This window comes from Phaseolus vulgaris, chromosome 4 (genome assembly GCF_051622355.1).
Source record: "Phaseolus vulgaris cultivar YP4 chromosome 4, ASM5162235v1, whole genome shotgun sequence".
Lineage (NCBI taxonomy): Eukaryota > Viridiplantae > Streptophyta > Magnoliopsida > Fabales > Fabaceae > Phaseolus > Phaseolus vulgaris.
This window is the reverse complement of record NC_143501.1, coordinates 15,448,973-15,455,404: the sequence shown is the minus strand read 5'-3', so window position 1 is coordinate 15,455,404 and position 6,432 is coordinate 15,448,973.

Genomic DNA, 6,432 nt, shown 5'->3' with positions numbered 1-6,432 from the left:
AACCAATTACAAACTTATGTTCAAAAGCTTTGTTTATGATTGAAGAACTTTTTCAGATCACAAAGAACAATTTTTATTAAGCCCAAAATTAACAGGTTTATTTTCAAGTAAACAGATTTCGTTCTTGACAGATTAAACAAAAACCAGAAACGAGTGCAGGGTTCTTAACTGGTTCACTCATAAATAGCTACATCCAGTTTCACCTCACTCCAAGGTGAAATCCACTAAAAGCCAATTCCAAACAATTACAACACAACAGTTCTTGAAACCTACAAGAACAATACAAACAAAGTTGAAAAACCCTATTTCAGCGCACCTTGCACTCCAAGAAACCCTATCAAGAGTGACTAACACTTACACCTTTACAAACAAGAATAAAGGAAAGATAACACCTGAAAAGAAGACGTAAGAACTCAAAACCAGTAGTTCAATTGCTACAGAATTGCACTAGCACCTTCACCAAGATCAAGGTTCTCCTAGAACAAGCACACTTGAAGATCACTTTGGAAAAACCTTTCAAAAACTCAATTCAATCCTTCTTCTCACACATAAAGTGTTTAACCTCTGTCAAAATCGTGATTACTCAACAACGTTTCATGTGAGAGAATCTTTTCTTTATATAGAAAACAATTTCTAACTACTTTTCAAAAAATAGTTGAAAAGCTATTATGAAAACAACAAAATCAATTTAAAAACAAACAAATTTATTTTAGGAAAACTGTCAACTCAGCTAACTGAAATAACTGACTGAGTTGTACCTTTGGTGCCCTAACCAACTTTTGAAAAGCCTTTCAGCAAACCAAAAATAAACCTATTGTTTTACAGAGAAACAAATTTTTGTGTGTGTAGTATCCTGATTTGTGAGAAAACTCTAAAAAGCTTTTTGAAAACCATTTGATCACTTTATGTGCTTGATCTTACTACCTTGATTAGGTATCTAGGATAAGTCATGTAGCAAAAGGCAACCTTAAACACACACAAGCTTAAATACAAGATCATTTAAACCCATTACAATCTTCAAAGCAAACTAGCTATTTTCTACATCAAACACACTAAGACTAGGTAGAGAAGAAGCTTCATCCATCTTCAACAATATCCCCTTGTTTGATGGAGACAAATCCCCTTTGCTTTGCATAGCTTTGAAGGAAAGTCATGATCAATACCTGCAGCACAACACTTGGTTCCAGTATATGCACAGAAAATTGTTAGATGTAAAACAGAACTTAACAAATTTGAGTATTGTGCTACCTCTCTGCAGGTTTAATACTTGAACAACATCAACAACATACATGAGATATTCTTCAACTATCATAACCTGTGTTAAGCTATTTTTCTCCCCCTTTGGATTCATCAAACAGAATGGGAGCATAGGATAAAAGAAATACAACATAGCCATACGTGATAGTTTTTAGACATAAAACAACATAAAGTTCTTATTACAAACCAGTAAACTAAACATAACTAGTGCAAAAAATAAGAAATCAAATTGTTCAACAAGACATAAAAGAGAAGGATTTGGAAAGGATCACATGTGCTTATAGTACAACTCAGCTAGCTGCTCCTGGACCCCTTCAATCTGATAGTCTAAGTGTTGAAACCTTGCTTGAGTCATTTCGAAATATGTCTTTTGATCATCTGTGAGTGTGTCCAGTCTGTCCAGAACTTGTCTTTCAAACATTGATAGAGGTTCACCTCTATATTCAGGTGCTTGATATGCAACCAATGCATTGTAATATGTGGCAGCAACATCTTCATTCATGAAGGACTGGATTGGTGATTCGTCCATGTGCTGAGCTAGTGATTCAACCCTGTGAGATGATGAATGATGCATCCTATGGAATGATGCTTCTGCAGCCTGCACAATTTCATCTTCTCTATGCATTCCAACATTCTCTTCCTCTCCATCTTCATGATTAGAGGCTTCATGCTCAACTCTATGGGCAACATTTCTTCTGAAAATCCAACCATCATCCTCCTTATGAAATCCCATTTTCATGAGTGTAGAATTGTCTATCTCACTTGCTGCTTTAATAGTATCATTCCTTTCATTTGTAGTATCCACTTCAAAGTAATCAATTAGTTTGGACACAAATATTGCATATGGAAAACGATAATCAGGGAGCCTAGTGGATTTGAGCATGTGTTCCACCATAGTGCTTACCCAATTTAACTTAAGCTGATTCATTATGCAGTACAGCAAAATCAGGTCTTCCTCATGAAGAACAACATGATTGCTTCCTCTAGGAGTGAGTTGGCAAGCAATGATGTGAGCTAAGAGTCTTGGAATTAAAGTCAAGCTACCTGCATGAAACCTAGCCACTGGTTCAGTAGGGTTCCTCACACAGCTTCTATAGAATTGCATCTTGTTGAACCTTTGTATTCCCAGCAGTGTTCCCTTTGCTCACTTTCAGCCCTGAGTATTTGATTCCACCAACATTGCTCCAGATTTCTCTAGTGATTTTCAACTTTACTCCTTTCACATAGGACACAAGATTCTTACCATCTTGTTCAAGATTTCTATAGAACACCTTCACTAGGTTTGGATAAACATTTCCAGTCATCTCCAGAAAACTTTTCAGTTTTTTATGCTTGAGAAGAGTTTTTGCTTTTGTTAGATTTTATACTCTCAGCCATGAGAATTCCAGCACCTTAGGCACATTGATTTGCTTTCTGCTTGTCTCATGTATGAACCTTGTCATAACTTCAGAATCTCCAGCAAACCAATTTTCCAGAATACTTTGGCTGCGGTTAGGTTGCTCTTTGGACTTCTTCTTTCTGTGTGAAGAGGATGTCATTGCTTAGTCTGTTGTTACCTGCTCCTGATCACCAATAGGCAATTCCAACTAGAAAGAGAGTTAGTATGTAGTTTATATGACCAATAATAACATAACCAAAACTCATTGAGGATCAGATTTGAACCTGGACAACTTATAACAAATATGAGAAACTGTGAAATGTAATTGATATAAACCAGATTTATATAGAGCTCAATTCTGATTGCAAGAATCACGAGTTTTGAAAACGAAGTCAATAAAAACATATGTAGTACAAATTTGATTCTTTATTTAGTACAACAGGTGCAGTTTTGAATGATGCAAGAATATATTGGAAACATATTTCAGCTTAGCAAATCAAATATGTTGCACAATCAAGATATCAAATCAGTTAGGATATCCACACATGAATGTCATAAACCTGCTGGTCAATAACCATAAAAGTAGTCAATGGTCAAGGAGAGAGAAAAAGGTAATTGTTTCTCTTTCCTAGTCACAATTGTGATTCTGAAACAAAAAAAGAACACGTTAAAGCATAAGATAACAGATTGAAATTGTTACTGCAGAGAACAATTTAAGCTAATGATACCCAATTCGTTTAGAAGAAAGTAAAACCTATCTTTAGCAAGAGGTTTAGTAAAGAGATCAACCAATTGAAATTCAGTGCCAATGAATTTAATATCACAAGTTCCATTAGCTATATGCTCTCTTAGAAAATGATGTCTAATTTCAATATGTTTAGTTCTTGAATGCATGACAGGATTCTTAGACAAATTTATAGCACTAGTGTTATCACAATTGATAGGTATCTTGTTTAAGAGAATCCCAAAGTCACTTAGCTGTTGCCTTAGCCATAATGTTTGAGCACAACAACTTCCAGCTGCTATGTATTCTGCCTCTACTGTAGAGAGAGCAACACAAGCTTGTTTCTTGCAATGCCAAGAGATTAGACTTGACCCAATCATATGACAAGTCCCACTTGTGCTCTTCCTATCAACCTTGCAACATTCAAAATCAGAATCTGAAAAACCAGTTAAGTTTAAGGAAACATTGTTTGAATACCATAGTCCAACATCTTTAGTCCCTTGCAAGTATTTCAGAATGCTCTTAGCTGCATTGTAATGTGATTCCTTTGGATCAGATTGGTATCTAGCACATAAGCATACATCAAACATAATGTCAGGCCTGCTAGCAGTTAAGTATAATAAAGAACCAATTAAACCCCTGTATTTTGATTGATCCACTGATTTTCCTGCACAATCCTGATCCAGCTGGCAGCTTGTTGAAATAGGAGTGTTGATTGCTTTGCATTGATCCATATCAAACTTCTTAAGCAACTCCTTGTAGTACTTTGCTTGATTTATGAAGATTCCATCCTTGAGTTGTTTCACTTGTAGTCCAAGGAAGAAATTCATTTCCCCTAACATTGACATCTCAAATTCACTCTTCATTGCTTTTGCAAAAGCTTCACACATTTCCTCATTTGTGGATCCAAAGATGATATCATCCACACAGATTTGCACAAGTATAATGTCTTCTCGTTTTTTTTTATGAACAGAGTTTTATCAGAATTGCCACGGTCATATCCTTGAGAAAGCAGAAACTCATTTAGCCTCTCATACCATTGTATAGGTGCATGTTTTAATCCATATAATGCCTTCTTGAGCTTGTACACATGTTCTGGATTTTTGTAGTCTCCAAACCCTAGAGGCTGAGATACAAAGACCTCTTCATTAATGTAACCATTCAAGAATGTACTCTTAACATCCATTTGAAATAACTTGAATCCTTGACAGCTTCAAGACGTGCTACTGGTGCATAGGTTTCACCAAAATCTATTCCCTCTTCTTGGTTGTAGCCTTTAGCAACCAGCCTTGCTTTATTTATGGTGATAGCCCCATGTTCATCCATCTTTGGTTCCTATGATATTCATCTTATGTGTTCTTGGAACTAAGGACCACACTTCATTGTATTCAAACTGGTTCAGTTCTTCCTGCATTGCTGCTATCCAGTTGCTGTCTTGTAGAGCTTTCTCCAGATTTTTAGGCTCTACTTGTGAGACAAAGGCCATTGTCTTGCAGAAATTGTTGAGAGAATTCCTTGCAGAAATTAGAATACTATTGCATCCTCTCAATGTAACATGGAAATAATTATCTGCAAAGGTTCTTTAATAATTCCATAAAAAAAACTCAAGTTTGTTTTTAGGGCTCAAAAGTGTTATCATGAATCTATTTTATGAATTATAATTTGATGGATCCAAGACTACTAAAGCAAGAGTGATTTTAGGAGACTCATTTAAAGTTTAGGATTCCCACTCAAATGTGAGTAACTAGCACTTGACCCATGCAACACATGAGACTTATTTAAAAAGTAATAAAATTTGAATTACAATATTATGAAAAAAATGAATTATATATTTTTTTGTCTTAAATCAGAATTGTGATTCTGAAACACAATATAAGTCATGCAGTTAATAAGAAATGAAAATAATTAGAAGCAATAAAAATTAGATATGAGAATGATAATTGGAATTACTAGATATGAAATTGACAAAACCTAAAAAAAGATCACAAACAAAATGAAACATGAAAAATAAAAATATTTTTGTGTACTATCAAATTTTGAATGTCGACCACATGAAAAGATTAACTCAACACATTTGAAATAAGAAAACATATAACATTTAAAAAATAAAATTGTAGAAGAAAACTAAAAAAGCAAGAACACAAAAATATACACGTAGAAAGGAAAGTGGCAAAATAACTTTTTAGTGCATAAGCACAATTGTCATTACAAAAAACCATATCACTCCAGCAAGTAATAACAAATCAGAATAAATACAGACAGTACAAAACGAAATTGAAAATACAAATTATGGAAGTTATCCCAATAACATTAATGTAAAAATGATTATAAAAAAACATACAACTACAAATCATGGTGACAAAACATAACATAAATTACAAAAAATAACATGAAATATAGAGGTGCAATTTTTACTCTTTCACTCCCTTATCAGCTTTCACCGTCGCCAAATTCCCCGATCAGATTCCACCGCTAGATTTCGCCGTTGTCGGGCTGAATGGAGTCCATGAAAGAAAAACCCTAGTCACCTTCCTCCCTGTCATTCACATATTCGTCTCATTCCTTCACTCTGCACTGCAAAAGTAATTCACCAAAATTGATACTTGTGTTTCTTACCCTTCTCAACTCCAGTAAGCCCCACCTCTGCCTCCAAGCCGCTTGACACATATGTCGATTCAACATGTCCTTGGACGACCAATGCATAACTTTTTCATTTGCTGCTTATGGAGAAACATCTTCCCAGAACGTCTACATTGCTTGTATCTTTGATTGAGCAGTCATATCCCACGGTGTAGAAATGTGAGTACAAAAGTACAAAGAACCTTCAACACATATAAATACTAAGAAGTTGGTTCCAAACTTCAAATTTCAAATTACATTACATATTTTGCACACTTGCCTTCTTTGTTGTTTGCTTTTTCTGTGCTAAGTAGTAGATCTTTGACCGCTCCATTTTTGACAAAAAATCATAGAAGAAGTGCGCTATAAGAGAAGCAAACGGGGAGATTGTGAGAAAGAAGAGCCAGACACAATGTAGCACACTTTCGATAAAAAAAATACTAGAAGATGTAAT